The sequence below is a fragment of the Cherax quadricarinatus genome, chromosome 100 (assembly GCF_038502225.1).
Source record: "Cherax quadricarinatus isolate ZL_2023a chromosome 100, ASM3850222v1, whole genome shotgun sequence".
Lineage (NCBI taxonomy): Eukaryota > Metazoa > Arthropoda > Malacostraca > Decapoda > Parastacidae > Cherax > Cherax quadricarinatus.
In genome coordinates this window covers 6,195,265-6,213,292 of record NC_091391.1, presented here as the reverse complement: position 1 = coordinate 6,213,292, position 18,028 = coordinate 6,195,265, and positions in this window count along the sequence as shown.

Here is an 18,028-nt window from a genome sequence, read left to right as displayed (position 1 = left end):
CACATACACCAGATTATACTATCTTTGTATAACACCTCTGAAGACAAAAGGAGAATCCAGACAGACTTAAGTCATGCTTTGTGTCACCTCATACCATCAAACACACAAATACTGTATGAAGTACCCTCACACACCTTATACACACAATAACGTAGTGCAACAACACTACTCACATATTTTATTCAAAACTGTCTAAAAACAATGTGAAAACATATTTACACAACCACCCAGACCACACACACACACCACAAAAGAAGCATATTTGTTATATTACAAAACTTACCTCGCACACTAACCTAAACACGCTTCCACACTCAAGAAACTAGCCCGCCGCTACCCTTTACTTTATACTTAAATCTCTTAAATCCTTCAACCTGAATCTACGATAACCTTCAGTAAATGCTGTCTCCCATCTTCCCCCATAAAGATCCCTATTGCGACACTTAGTTCTATATATTGTAGCCCCTAACACTTTTATCCTTTCCTCTACACCCACCTCCCTCATGGCCCAACATGTATAAATAAAATCAGTAACCACATACGCAACCACATTCACCACCATCTGACTCCACCCACCTATATCTAAACTTAACACCCTCAACACCTGTAACCCTTCCCCACCCACTAACCTAACTACCCTACTTCACCATACCCTCACATCTTCTAAACAAGTACAGGAGTACACCACATGAAATATAGTTTCCGGACATCCACACGCTTTGCACTCCCCACCCTCCCTTAGTCTCCTATTAAATAACACAACCCCAGACGGCAAGATCCCATGTAAAAACCTAAACATAACCTCCCTAACACCTGGTTATACACGTAGTTGCTGAAGACATCTCCATACAGAACCTCACTCATACATAGGGTATGCCCCTCAACTGCCGCCACAACAGACCCACCCCCCACCCTCTCAAGAACCTTCAATTTAAGCTGATCCGGATCCCTCACCGTCAGTAAAACTCGCAACATAGCCTCCCCAAACATTAAATCCCTACCCCTCCACCACCGTTGCATATCCTTGCAGTCTTTCAAGGCCCCCCCTCGCCCCCTCCCTCAAAAACCCCCTTTTTAGAAACACACTTAACATACGCTTTTCAAGAGGTATAAGCCCCAGCCCCCCCTAGCTAACGGGAAGCGACACCACCCCTCTACTTAGCCAGTCACAACCCGATCCCCATATAAATCTGAATATCCGCAGTTGCAACTGTTGCACCTCACACCGTCTCAACGGATATATTGCCACCACGTGCCATAACTTGCTATATAACAGGACATTCGTGACTATAACTTTCTGATGCAACGTTAGCTGCGCTGCCCTCAAACCGCCCAATCTTTTCAAAACCCGCTGTATAGCCCTTGTGGCTTAGCGCTTCTTTTTGATTATAATAATTTTCAAAACCCCATCCACGATGCGCCTCGAATTTGCCTTTTGTGCCTCCCTATCATTCCACATGTACACTATCCCACATATCAACAGCTGATCCACCACACTCCACCCTCCCTCTACAGTCTCACCATTATGTACGCTATCCCCTAGATCCAAGTACTTGGACTTTACTACATTAATTTTCATCCCCGTAGCCTCACCAAAAACGTCTATCACCCTTCCTACCTTATGTAAATCCCTCACATCCCCCACCAAGACAGTCGTATCATCCACATAACCCACTATACCCGCCCCCCCCCCCCGTCTCGTGCAATACCAACCCTCCCTCTCGCTATACTCCACCTAACTGCCCTATAAAAGGGTTCCTGAAGACATGCAAACAATATTTGCAACAGAGGGCATCCCTGTCGCAAACCCCTTCCCATCTGTATGCTAACACCTAGTCTTCATTAACCTGTATTCTCATAACTGCACCCAGATACAAAGTTTTTGCCCAAGAAACAATTTCCCTCCCGAACCCCAACCAACGCATGAAACTCCATAATGCATCCCTCTCTACGCTATCGTAAGCAGCTCTCCAATCCAAAGCGAAAACACCCCCGCCCCCTCCCCCTTCTGCTCTATAAAACTCCTAATAACTCCATGCCCTTCATACATTGACCTACCCGGTATTCCATATTGTCCTCTATCAATTACTTTACCTAACACCTGTTTTATTCTGTTACCTAATACCCTTGCAAATAACTTATAATCACCGTACATTGCAGAGTCACTTGTTTGCACAGAACTGCTTAATGCCTCAAATGACGTAGTGGAAGTTTTAGCAGTAAAGGTCGAGAACCAAAACCTAGTCATTGTGGTAGTCTACAAGCCTCAGGATGCAACATCCCAGCAATTCCAGGAACAGCTGTTAAAAATTGACCACTGTCTGGAAAATCTTCCAGCTCCTGCACCCAACATCTTGCTCCTGGGGGATTTCAACTTAAGGCACCTAAAATGGAGGAATATAGCAAATAATATTGTTGCAGTAATAACACCAGGAGGCAGCTCTGATGAAAACTCACACTCACACGAGCTTTTAAATCTCTGCACAAAATTCAATTTAAACCAGCAAATAATAGAGCCTACTAGACTGGAGAATACACTAGACCTCATCTTCACTAACAATGATGATCTGATAAGAAATGTCACCATATCAAAAACAATATACTCAGATCACAACATAATTGAGGTTCAGACATGTATGCGAGGAGCCCCAGACCGACAAAATGAGACTAGTCACGAGGGAGCATTCACCAAATTCAACTTCAATAACAAAAACATAAAGTGGGACCAAGTAAACCAAGTCCTAACCGATATAAGCTGGGAAGATATACTAAGCAACACAGACCCAAACTTATGCCTAGAACAGATTAACTCGGTGGCACTCGATGTATGCACAAGGCTTATTCCTCTAAGAAAAAGGAGGAGTAGATGTAAAATAGAAAGAGACAGGCGCTCCCTTTACAGGCGACGGAAAAGAATAACAGAGCGGCTAAAAGAGGTCAATATATCTGAAATGCGCAGGGAGACACTGGTCAGAGAAATAGCAAGCATCGAACTTAAGCTAAAAGAATCCTTTAGGAGTCAGGAATCGCGGGAAGAACTAAAAGCTATAAATGAAATCGAAAGAAACCCAAAGTATTTCTTCTCCTATGCCAAATCAAAATCGAGAACAACGCCCAGTATTGGGCCCCTACTTAAACAAGATGGGTCCTACACAGATGACAGCAAAGAAATGAGTGAGCTACTCAAGTCCCAATATGACTCAGTTTTTAGCAAGCCGCTAACCAGACTGAGAGTCGAAGATCAAAATGAATTTTTTATGAGAGAGCCACAAAATTTGATTAACACAAGCCTATCCGATGTTATCCTGACGCCAAATGACTTCGAACAGGCGATAAATGACATGCCCATGCACTCTGCCCCAGGGCCAGACTCATGGAACTCTGTGTTCATCAAGAACTGCAAGAAGCCCCTATCACGAGCCTTTTCCATCCTATGGAGAGGGAGCATGGACACGGGGGTCGTCCCTCAGTTACTAAAAACAACAGACATAGCCCCACTCCACAAAGGGGGCAGTAAAGCAACAGCAAAGAACTACAGACCAATAACACTAACATCCCATATCATAAAAATCTTTGAAAGGGTCCTAAGAAGCAAGATCACCACCCATCTAGAAACCCATCAGTTACACAACCCAGGGCAACATGGGTTTAGAACAGGTCGCTCCTGTCTGTCTCAGCTACTGGATCACTACGACAAGGTCCTAAATGCACTAGAAGACAAAAAGAATGCAGATGTAATATATACAGACTTTGCAAAAGCCTTCGACAAGTGTGACCATGGCGTAATAGCGCACAAAATGCGCGCTAAAGGAATAACAGGAAAAGTCGGTCGATGGATCTATAATTTCCTCACTAACAGAACACAGAGAGTAGTCGTCAACAGAGTAAAGTCCGAGGCAGCTACGGTGAAAAGCTCTGTTCCACAAGGCACAGTACTCGCTCCCATCTTGTTCCTCATCCTCATATCCGACATAGACAAGGATGTCAGCCACAGCACCGTGTCTTCCTTTGCAGATGACACCCGAATCTGCATGACAGTGTCTTCCATTGCAGACACTGCAAGGCTCCAGGCGGACATCAACCAAATCTTTCAGTGGGCTGCAGAAAACAATATGAAGTTCAACGATGAGAAATTTCAATTACTCAGATATGGTAAACATGAGGAAATTAAATCTTCATCAGAGTACAAAACAAATTCTGGCCACGAAATAGAGCGAAACACCAACGTCAAAGACCTGGGAGTGATTATGTCGGAGGATCTCACCTTCAAGGACCATAACATTGTATCAATCGCATCTGCTAGAAAAATGACAGGATGGATAATGAGAACCTTCAAAACTAGGGAGGCCAAGCCCATGATGACACTCTTCAGGTCACTTGTTCTATCTAGGCTGGAATATTGCTGCACTCTAACAGCACCTTTCAAGGCAGGTGAAATTGCCGACCTTGAAAATGTACAGAGAACTTTCACGGCACGCTTAACGGAGATAAAACACCTCAATTACTGGGAGCGCTTGAGGTTTCTAAACCTGTATTCCCTGGAACGCAGGAGGGAGAGATACATGATTATATACACCTGGAAAATCCTAGAGGGACTAGTACCGAACTTGCACACGAAAATCACTCACTACGAAAGCAAAAGACTTGGCAGACGATGCACCATCCCCCCAATGAAAAGCAGGGGTGTCACTAGCACGTTAAGAGACCATACAATAAGTGTCAGGGGCCCGAGACTGTTCAACTGCCTCCCAGCACACATAAGGGGGATTACCAACAGACCCCTGGCAGTCTTCAAGCTGGCACTGGACAAGCACCTAAAGTCAGTTCCTGATCAGCCGGGCTGTGGCTCGTACGTTGGTTTGCGTGCAGCCAGCAGCAACAGCCTGGTTGATCAGGCGCTGATCCACCAGGAGGCCTGGTCACAGACCGGGCCGCGGGGGCGTTGACCCCCGAAACTCTCTCCAGATATGACCGCACATAAGCGATATTGCACGGTAATCCTCTACCGTGGATTGTCCACCCTTCGGCACTAATAAAACAACAGCAGTCCTTTGCTGCTCACCCATTTCCCCATCTTCTTTCATTACATTGAACAATCTGACTAAAAATCTTCTCAAAACTTCCCAGCTCTTAACATAGAAATCATTAGGCAACCCATCTACACCTGGTGCCTTACCTAAACTTGCACCTGTTATAGCTTGCCAAATTTCCCCTTCCGTAATCTGTCCTTCCAAAGTCTCCCTATCTGTACCATCAAGCTCGCATTGCACATAACCTCCCATTTCCATTAAAGCATCATCTCATATACCCACATGTTGTGCATATGACCTAAATCATGCATCGAGATATCCACTCATACCCTCAGTCGACATCAATACCTGTCCCTCCCTATACCCTCCCATCCCCACATGAATAGTTAATCCCATCATCTCCGTAGCCGCTCTTCTCTTACGCTGTCCTCTCAACACACTCGCCGAAGGCCTATCACCCCATAACACCACCTCCAGCCCCGCCAAAAACTCGCGCACCATCAAATCTTTCATTTTGCAAATCCCTAATACTCTCCTTTAATCCCTCAATATCTCCCACCGGATAACTAACACTCCCACGTTCGTAGCAAGCTCTTAACTGCCCCTCAAGATAAGATAGAAACCCATACTTTAGCCCATTATATTCCCTCCCACTACGTACATAAAAATCCTTAATACCTGATTTCACCACCGAGTCCCACCAACTAACCAGATCACCATTTCCAGGCGCCTCTGCCTCCAACCCCTCCCAAAATTGTTTAAATGACTGTCTAAATTCTTCTTCATGCAACAACTTTACATTTAACTTCCAGTACCCCCTACCCCTTCGTGGCAACCCCTCCCAACCTAAATCCACCAAAACACCCCTATGATCAGAAAATACCACGTCCAACACCCTCACACTATGTATTGCTACCATTCTAGGGACGTACAAACGATCGAGCCTAGCAGCATACCCATGCCTAATAAATGTGTGCTCAACCTCCCCCCCCCCCCCACAAATATCGATCAAACCTACCCCAGATAACAATTCTCCCAATACTATTCCCATACAATGCCCCGCCCCCCTATGTTCCACATCCTTACGACTTATCACACAGTTCCAATCACCTCCTATCACTGCTACCCCCAGCAATCCACGCAAGTAGTAAACCAGTACATCCCTCACAAATTTATTCTTAACACATTCACTCAAGATAAGCAATAGCTAGTAAGGGAGCAGTCAGGTTCACGGGGTCGACTTCTTTATTTTTCAACCGATTACGTTCATTTTTGGTGTACTATTAGAAGCTTACATAAAACCTCCTGTGCTGAAGTTTCAATCATATCGGCCAAAAAGGAAATGAAATATGCAAAATTTACGAAAAATTGCATTTGGCAGCGAAGTCCCACTTAGTGGTACTTGGAAAAGTGGTTTTGACACTTGCTGCTGATAGAACACCTCTAATTCCATCACTGTAAGTGTACCAATTCTAAAATAAACCTTATCTTCATGCTAAAAAAAAATAAGTTTCATAACTTTTTTTTCATATTGGAAGATGTCGGTCTTGTTTCCCACATAAATCTAAAAATATTTGGGATAGTTCAGAAAGGTACACTCTACCTTGTAAATCAATCATTCTCCTATGTTTGTTGTGAAAATCAAGTCAATTAAATCATAAATAAAGATAGGGTGGACCTAAATAGGTAAATAGGTTACTTTCGAGAAATAGGCCGAAGCGCGCGGCACCCCAGCTGCCCGGGAAATAATTTTTTTCCCCGAAAAATTCGCTTTATTTTACACTTTTTGCGTGACCTACGAGTTTTTATTACAGTTAACCATTGTAAATTCGTTTTCTCTCATCACATGTAAGAAAGAACGAACCTTCAGGGGATACACCGATAGAAATTTTTCCATCTAGGGCATCACATTTTTTACGCAACATGACGCGTCAGCACTATCACCATGCCTGTTATAAATGGCTGTAATTCCTTTTAGAAACATCGTACAAGGATAATAATTATACCAGAGTGTAGCCAGAAAGTTCAGCTATTTTTTGGTAACAATAACTCCATTTTCATATTTTGTCGAATTTTTTTTTGCTCCGCGCTCGTGAACCTGACTTTAAACTGCAGCGTGTCCAGAACAAGGCGCTGCGCTAGGTGCTTGATGTCAGATGGGAAGACTTCGCCACAAGCGAGTCTCTCCATGCCCAATTAGACATCCCTGCGCTGAATCTGTACTGGAAGACGCTCAGTGACAGACAGATAGACAAACTTGAGACACGACACGACTACTGGACCTCTCTCCTTGACGAAGACATTCGCAGACCCACAAACCAACACAACCTTTTCTACTCCTTGCATGATCCTGCTCCTAACCCTATTTACAAATAACCTTGGATTCTCCGAGAGGTACCTTCTATGAGAGGTACCATTCTCTGACCCACGTTCACCTTAGCTTTTGGGTTAAGACATGGCCCAGTTCTACACTCCTCTCTAGCGCTAAACGTCGCATGTCCCTTCCTCCCCGCTCACCCCACCGGAGTCCCAACAGAAGAGCCTGAATTTCTCTTCTCAATGTCTGTCCCACGATCGCCTTCGCTGCTCGGTTAAGCCCTGGCTCTATTTCTACGACTAAGAACACTCCTCTCCAGCACTATTCTTCGTCTGTCCCGTCTTCCCCGCTCATCCCATTTGGGATCTTACCTGAACTTTCGTTCGTTAGTTCTCTTGATCTTCAGATAGTTCCTGACTATGGAATTGAACTTCTCCAGGCTGAGGGACTGACAACCTCAAATTCTACGATTTCAATGGTGATGGACTGATTACATCATCTTCACATCTCTACTGTTCCTGCCTACTTTATGTATTCGACTGAAGAAGCCTACTGTGTAGGCGAAACATTTCGGAATAAAGTTGCCTAACTGTTGCCCATGTGTCTTACCTACCAACCTGTCGGTATTGTATACCATTTTGATGTTCAAGGCCATTGTTGTTTATAATATATATAAACGACCTTGACGAGGGAATTACTAGTGACATAAGCAAATTTGCCGATGACACGAAGATAGGTAGGATAATCGATTCAGATGTTGATGTCTTGGAACTTCAGGAGGTTTTAGACAAACTCAATTCGTGGTCAGAAAAGTGGCAGATGCAGTTCAATGTAGATAAATGTAAAGTTCTAAAGCTCGGAAATGTTCATAACCCTAGCACCTACCAGCTTAATAATGTTGAACTTAGCAATATAGAATACGAAAAGGAGCAGCATCTCCCAAATCCTAATCGTGCATAATAAGGCAAATAGAGTGCTGAGATTTATATCATGAAGTGTAAGCAACAGAGGTCCAGCGGTATTTATTTCCTTGGTAATAATACGTGTCTTTCTAAACCAACTTTAGTTCTATACGCCATTAGTAAGGCCTCACCTAGATTATGCAGCTCAGTTCTGGTTTCCATTTTACAGAATGGATATAAATTCGTTAGAAAATATTCACGACGAATGACAAAATTAATTCATTGCATTAGAAATGAAGAGAGATTGAAGTCCCTTAAATTACTTTCACTTGTAAGATGAAGAATGAGAGGAGACATGATCGAATTGTATAAGTGGAAGATGGGTATTAATAAAGGGGATATTAATAAGGTTTTGAGGATATCTCTCCAGGACAGAACCCGCAATATTGGATTCAAATTAAACAAGTTTAGATTTCGAAAGGATATAGGAAAGTATTGGTTTGGTAATAGGGAAGTTGATGAGTGGAACAGTCTACCTAGTAGGGTGATCGTAGCTAAAACTTTGGGTAGTTTCAAATTTAGGTTGGATAAATACATGAGTGAGAGGGGTTGGATTTGAATTGGGCTTGCACATGAGTAAATAGGATTATCAATGCTTATTGCTAGTGTAGCAGTTATTCTGTTAGTGGGTTGGATTGTGAAGGACCTGCCTAATATGGGCCAACAGGCCTATTGCTGTTCCTCTTTTCTTTTGTTCTTAAGTACTAGCATCACACCTCACTCAGTGCCTATATTACTCTGTGAACATTAAAATGGTATAAAATACCGACAGATTGTTAGGTAAGACACACATGCAACAGTCAGGCATCCCCATTTCGAAACGTTTCGAAATGGGGATGCCTGACTGTTGCATGTGTGTCTTACCTAACATATTACTCTGTGTCCATGTACTGTTTATAACAGCTTGACAAAGTTCCTGGAGAGCGAAACGTTGCCACAATAAAATGTCACATTAGTTGCACTTGTGTCCTTTTACTTTACATATTGTCGGTAATTTTACCAACATTTATAATTCTTGTATACTCGATAAAACCCACCCTTGGGGGAAACGTTATATTTAAAAAATATATCTGCTACCAGCATTTTTATTTCCTGCATTAATAATGGACATCACAGTAATCTACTCTCAAAAAAGTCGGCAAAATTAGTTGTAAATTTTGAGTAATGTGATGGAATGGTTTATCCTGGATATTAAAACTTGAGATCATGTTGCTACAAATTATGAAATGATTCTTAAGTACCAGCAAAGATAAATATTACAGCTACAGAAAACACATGTCATGAAGCAGCTAACAAATACATGGCACATGTTAATTTTTTAAATTTTGTAATTAAGCTGTGAACTAAGTTCATATCTATACTGAAGATTGAGACACTTATGCGACATATGGGAATCTTTATTTAGGAAACGTTTCGCCACACAGTGACTTCATCAGTCCAATACATAGCAGAAGGTGTAAGGAGAGGAGGAGTTTGAGGTAATCAGTCCCTCAGCTTGGAGGAAGACCTACTTAGACTACTGAATGGTACCACTATGACCCCACCTCCTCCTGCTTCGCCTCACCTCACTACAGTATATAAGCCACGTCTACGGCCCTATGCTGTACATTCTAAAAGACTGATGGACTGAACACATCGACTCCAGGCTGAGGGACGGATTACCTCATACTCCTCCTCTCCTTGCACCTTTCTGCTTTGTATTGTACTGCTGTATAGTCCTTGTGGCTTAGCGCTTCTTTTTTATTATAATAATAATTTGTATTGGACTGATGAAGCCACTGTGTGGCGAAACGTTTCCTAAATAAAGATACCCATATGCTGCATAAGTGTCTCAGTCTTCAACTTGTCGGTTTTCAAAACCATTCACCATATCCATACTGCTAATTTCGGTTTATCCTCTTTATTCTAGAGAATGTCTCAATCTAAATCTACTAGGAGCTTATTCTTCTCAATTAATCACTCATCTGAATAAGCTTTATCCTTTCTCTTAATGGATGCCTCCATTTTAATCTGTTTTATCCATTATCACCATCGGCAACACTGTTACTGGCAAACTAGTTACTTTCTCAGAAAAGGTACTGTGATGCTTCTCATTTTGCCGTTCCTTTACCAGGAACTACAGTAACTACAATAAACAAGTTAGTTGTATTGCAAGAAGGATGTGATTATCTCCTGCAGGAAACAACAGCTGCCTCTAGGTAGATGCTGTTTCAGGGTTCGGGTCTTCAACTGCTCGGAACTGTAGCAAAATCACTACGTATGTGGCGACAAAGCTAGCAACCTGCAATACCAAATAATATAAATATTTAAATATATAAAACATAATGATTTTTAGGTGATTTGTATTAGTTTCATATTTGTAATGTATTAACATTAAGTTTTACTTACATCAACCAGTCTGCTCTTAGCCAAGACGTAGAAGCCACCGACGCTGAAGGCAGGATAGTTGTCCAGTAAGTCCAGCAGATACGTCAACTGGAATGCAAGACGTGTGTATATGTACATTATTAATGTTAATATAAGTATATTTAATCAGTCTTTCCTGGGTACTTATTCATAGACGATGGGTCCTATCTTCCCGTCAGTCTTCAATGTAATTATCATAGACGATGGGTCCTATCTTCCCGTCAGTCTTCCATATATTTTTCTCATATAGTGACTTAGGTAATAAAACCTCACTTAGCGCTTCTTTTTTATAATAATAATAATAATAAAACCTCACTTCCTTTAAAGGTCATTGTTAGTAACATTGTTCATAGTTCATCAATAAATTCATTAAAAATATAGTTAATCCACTGAAAAATTGGAGTTGGAACAGAATTATGAAAGAGGACGCGCCCAGGACGAACCTCGGATCGTTCAAACTTGCGATTAAGCTGAGTTGGTTAATGTTATCGTTTACACAACCGGACCAGATTGCTGTTCAATATAGTGGATCTGGTCTGCCTCATGGCTAATGTAATAGGACAAATTGGCTTGACACGTTTCCAAAAAGACTGTCTTCAACCAGAGTAGTGTATCTCAAAGCAAGTTCAACTTGTTGATGAAGTGAGTATACATACTGACAGTTGTATATATATGATACCGAGTATAAACAAGTGATACTTATATATACATGGTGTTAAGAGAGTACACATAGGTTCATTGATGCATATAATACATAGTCAAGGGTATATCCACAATGACTTGTATGTATACACAGTGCCATTTTGACAAATACATACAACACTAGTTCTCACCTGTTTCTCTAGTTTGGGTTGTGTGGCCGACATCCTCATCCTGGACACCAGAGAACGTAGTTTTTCTACCTGTTAACAACACAATGATTTGTCAGAAGTTCCCGGACTCCTAGTATAAGCCAGCGGATGCTACTACTTAGTAAGTTAGTAAGTACGTAAGTAAGTTTATTCAGGTATACATAAATTATCATACATAGCATATGTGTAGAAACCTAGGATAACCCATAAAAGTCAGAGTGCCTTATTTCCATTGGGGTCCTTTTAATACCTTATTATTATACACTGTCGCTACATTCATTAGGTACCTTTTGGCTCTCTTCTTGAACTGGCTCATTTTATGCCTGGCTTTGACATGTGCAGGCAGTCTGTTCCATTCCTTTATTGCTGTACAATAAGAGGTGTTTGAAGCCTGGCCACTGACTGTGGCTACTACAAAGTTGTGCTCTCTCCCCCTAGTACTATGATTGCTTTGGTTTCCAACCTTGACAAAATTAGCAGCAAGATATTCTGGTCACTGTATGTGAGCAATTTAATGAACTTGATTTAACTTCAGTTGTTTTACTCTGTCTTCAACATTCAGTATATCTAACTGTTGTAATTCATCCTGGCCTACATGTTCTCTTGGACTCTGGTCCAGGATGAATCTTACCATTTTGTTCTTGGTGATTTACAGTTTATCTTCCAGCTTTTTTCTGTCAAGGCAGAGTACCATGAAGAACAACCGTAGTCCATATGACATTGTAAGGCGTAGACGTAGGGTCCTGTGATCCTCAGTAGGTAGACACTGTGCCTGTCTGTAGAGAAACTTCAGTCTGGCTTTCGCTTTCTTTACTATACTGTTCCCTATCCGTTCTCCTGACATGCATGGGTCAAAGGGGATTCCCAGATATTTTACTGAGGAAACTGAAGTGATGGGTTCCCCATTACACTGGATATTAAAATTATTTACCCTTCTCAGTTTGTGTTTCGTGCCATAGATTATGCCTTCCGTTTTTCCGAGGTGTAACGATAGTTTGTTGTCTACTAACAGTTTGCTGCAGGACTCCAGTTCCAGTGTTATTACATTAGTTATATCTTGTGGGTCTTTACCTGACACTAACAGAGCACTGTCATCCGCATACAATAGGAGTTTGCACTTGACACTGATGGGCATGTCGTTTACATAACATAGAAATAATAACGGAACCAAAATACTACCTTGGGGAACTCCACATGTTATCAGCAGGAGTTTTGATTCTGTTTTGTTGATTTTGACAATTTGTTTCTTATTGCTAAGATAGGACTTAAACCAGTCTACAGAACCTATACCGATATGTTGAAGTTTCTTACATAATTTATTGTGATTGACAGTATCGAAGGCCTTTTGCAGGTCTAAGGTTACCATAGCTATGAGGTTCTTCATCGACATTTCAGTTCTCATGTAATCCATCAGATTAATCAGGGAGGTGTCGGTGTCTAAAGCCTGATAGATAGCTATGGAGAATGTTGTTGTCATTAAGGTAGTTAACTACTTGACAGTACACCGCCCTCTCTAGAATTTTAGATATTATACTGAGTATACTAACAGGCCTATAGTTGCTTACATCAGACCTACTATTTTTCTTGAAGATAGGAGTAACTCTGGCCTCCTTGAACCCCTCTGGTACGGTATTAGTGGTGATGGACAGATTTATTATGTGAACAATGGAGACTGGCAGTGCAAAGGCACCATCTTCTAGGAACTTAGAAGGGATGTTATCTGTTTCGGTGCTCTTAGTTGGGTTTAACCTTAGTTCTTTTTGCACGAAGTCATGAGATACACTTACTAGTTGACAACTGTTTGGGGGATACCCCTTTATTTTAAACTTATCAGAGACTGTGTTAAAGGTATTTGATGCAGCTGGTAGTTTACTTACTAGTGTTGATGCAAAAGTTGTGGAGTAGGAATTAAAACAATTTACCACTTTAGTTGTTTCGTGGCATACCTCGTTATCAATATTTAGTATTATGTTAGACCTATCTACTGGTTTATGGCTATACCCCAACTGTTTTAGTTGTTGCCAGAGCTTTCTGGAGTTATTCTTATACTCTTCTATTTTTGAGCAATAGTGCTTTGCCTTTGCTACTTTTATAAGCCTCTGTACTCTGTTCCTCACCTTTGGAATTCATTTAGTGCTGCAATATCCTGTCTGTTTGCTTTAAATCTTTTTAGCAGCTGGTCTCTGAATTTCATATTATCTAATATCTCAGTAGTCATCCAGGGTTCAGTTCTTCGTTTAATCCTAACCTCTTTAACTGGTGCAATATTATCAAGGATGGTAGTGAACATTGTTTTGAATTTTTCCCAGGCATCGTTTACGTCCGTGCAACTTGTTATCTCTGTCCAGTCACAATTGTGTAGCCTATTTACCAGTGTTTCTTTGCTGTAGTTTCTAATTGGTCTCATTTTTATTGTAGTGTGTAGGCCTATCCTATCCCTAGTGATTTTCCTGGTGCAGTAAATGATGAAATGATCACTAAGACCTGTGGTAAAGACGCGGTTACAAAGTTTGTGGTCAATTATGGTGGCTGAGAACTGCGTGATCCGGGTTGGTGTATTAATTAGTAGAGTGTAGCTATTTAAACCTAGAATTTACTTATACCTCTTACATAGCCCGTTATTTTGCTGTTGAAAACAGATATTGAAGTCTCTCAGTATTACTGTCTCGCATTTATTATCAAGTTCAGACAAGACTGGAAAAATCTTCTAAGAACTGGTCCTGGGTGGGAGGGCGGTAACTAGTTCCTACTAAGATGGGTTTGGTCCTGGGAAGCAACACTTCAAACCATAGAATATCAAGTTTGTTGTCATTTAAATCAGGCCTTCGATTGTAAGCTAAGTTTAATGTTATCATTCCTAGTTACTCTTAATAGCGCCACTATAAAAGCTGTGTGCCACTGTTTTTGTTTGGATATATAGTGTTGCTATATCTTGCGGTGATAGTGATATTTAAATTTCTAGTAGGATGGCAACTATTGGGCTTTCACTGTCCATGGCGCTATCAACCTCATTTGCCTTTTCCAGTCTCCATGACTGATTTCCTTCTTCACAGTTTTTTTCTTATTTTATTTAAAACGTAATATTACAACATAAAAGATATATATATAGAAAACCACCATCCCTTAACAAACAGGTATCCAAATAAGAATTCATAAGCCCAGTATACCATATAAATTGCTCAACATTCCGACAGTCACTATATACACTTGGAGTCACCGAGGATGTTCATCATGCATAAATAAAAATCTGATAAGATCTTTGTGGCCACATCTGTCATCCTAGTACAAAAATGCACTAAAAGACATACTATAATAAATCATATACCACTATCTCCTCCACCACAATAGATATTATATAATCACATAGCTAGACCTATAGCATATATGTTTACCAACATATTTTATAATATTTAAAACATTATGACAAAATAATAATATAAAACATCAATACACAATGTTACATTACATAAGAACATAAGAACATAAGAACGAAGGAACACTGCAGAAGGCCTACTGGCCCATGCGAGGCAGGTCCAAGTCCCTACCGGCTTAAGCCAATGCACCCAACCTAGTCAGGTCAGGTCACATTGAGTTAAGGGAGGAACACGGCAACCGACCTGTTAGCACAAGCTATCAGGTCTAACTCACACCCACCCACATCTACTCATGTATTTATCCAACCTATTTTTAAAGCTACACAACGTTCTGGCCTCTATAACGGTACTTGGGAGTTTGTTCCACTCATCCACAACTCTATTACCAAACCAGTACTTTCCTATATCCCTCCTGAATCTGAATTTTTCCAACTTAAAACCATTGCTGCGAGTCCTGTCTAGGCTAGATATTTTCAGCACACTATTTACATCCCCTTTATTTATTCCTGTCTTCCACTTATAAACCTCAATCATATCCCCCCTGATTCTACGTCTTTCTAGAGAGTGCAGTTTCAGGGCCCTTAGTCTATCCTCATAGGGAAGGTTTCTGATACATGGGATCATCTTTGTCATCCTCCTTTGTACATTTTCCAGAGAATTTATATCCATTCTGTAATACGGTGACCAAAACTGTGCAGCATAATCTAAATGAGGCCTAACCAAGGATGTATAGAGTTGAAGAACAACCTGAGGACTCCTATTATTTATGATTCTTGATATGAAGCCAAGGATTCTATTAGCTTTATTGCGAACACTTATGCACTGTGGTTCGAGCCCATAATAACTATATAAATGTTACATTACAGTGGTACAAACACATAATAACTATATAAATGTTACATTACAGTGGTACAAACACATAATAACTATATAAATGTTACATTACAGTGGTACAAACACATAATAACTATATAAATGTTACATTACAGTGGTACAAACACATAATAACTATATAAATGTTACATTACAGTGGTACAAACACATAATAACAATATATAAATGTTACATTACAGTGGTACAAACACATAATAACTATATAAATGTTACATTACAGTGGTACAAACACATAATAACTATATAAATGTTACATTACAGTGGTACAAACACATAATAACAATATATAAATGTTACATTACAGTGGTACAAACACATAATAACTATATAAATGTTACATTACAGTGGTACAAACACATAATAACAATATATAAATGTTACATTACAGTGGTACAAACACATAATAACTATATAAATGTTACATTACAGTGGTACAAACACATAATAACAATATATAAATGTTACATTACAGTGGTACAAACACATAATAACAATATATAAATGTTACATTACAGTGGTACAAACACATAATAACAATATATAAATGTTACATTACAGTGGTACAAACACATAATAACAATATATAAATGTTACATTACAGTGGTACAAACACATAATAACAATATATAAATGTTACATTACAGTGGTACAAACACATAATAACAATATATAAATGTTACATTACAGTGGTACAAACACATAATAACTATATAAATGTTACATTACAGTGGTACAAACACATAATAACAATATATAAATAAAAACATCCCTGTGCAAATCGTTACTATAAGAATACAACACACACTACAACCCCCCCCCTGTTCCCAACAGCTGTATCTGTCGTCACCATCATAACCAAAACTATAAAATAACATTAATTAAAATGGTTGAAAATGTAAACATTCTGAAACACGCTTCATACATGACCACATTCCTGCATAACCCAGGAAATACAAAAGCATAAACACATGTATAACATACGTACAAAAACCACAATGAATACAGCGGTATACACAGACACAACATACCTCTCCAAAAGCGTAATTAAACCCCTACATAACAATACAGCATAACAAAATAGTCTACGTAAACATACCATCACTTCATAGAAGTACTAAGTATTAATAATATATAAAAGTTAAAATCCAATAAAATCCAAAAAAAAGAACATAAATCAACATATCAGAAGGTTTTTTAAACACGCTTCATACATAGCCACACCCTGCAAGACACAGCCACACCCTGCAAGACACATAGCCACACCCTGCAAGACACAGCCACACCCTGCAAGACACAGCCACACCCTGCAAGACACAGCCACACCCTGCAAGACACACAGCCACACCCTGCAAGACACAGCCACACCCTGCAAGACACAGCTACACCCTGCAAGACACAGCCACACCCTGCAAGACACAGCCACACCCTGCAAGACACAGCCACACCCTGCAAGACACATAGCCACACCCTGCAAGACACAGCCACACCCTGCAAGACACACAGCCACACCCTGCAAGACACAGCCACACCCTGCAAGACACAGCCACACCCTGCAAGACACAGCCACACCCTGCAAGACACAGCCACACCCTGCAAGACACATAGCCACACCCTGCAAGACACAGCCACACCCTGCAAGACACACAGCCACACCCTGCAAGACACAGCCACACCCTGCAAGACACAGCCACACCCTGCAAGACACAGCCACACCCTGCAAGACACAGCCACACCCTGCAAGACACAGCCACACCCTGCAAGACACAGCCACACCCTGCAAGACACAGCCACACCCTGCAAGACACACAGCCACACCCTGCAAGACACAGCCACACCCTGCAAGACACAGCCACACCCTGCAAGACACAGCCACACCCTGCAAGACACAGCCACACCCTGCAAGACACAGCCACACCCTGCAAGACACAGCCACACCCTGCAAGACACAGCCACACCCTGCAAGACACAGCCACACCCTGCAAGACATAGCCACACCCTGCAAGACACACAGCCACACCCTGCAAGACACAGCCACACCCTGCAAGACACAGCCACACCCTGCAAGACACAGCCACACCCTGCAAGACACAGCCACACCCTGCAAGACACAGCCACACCCTGCAAGACACAGCCACACCCTGCAAGACACAGCCACACCCTGCAAGACACAGCCACACCCTGCAAGACACATAGC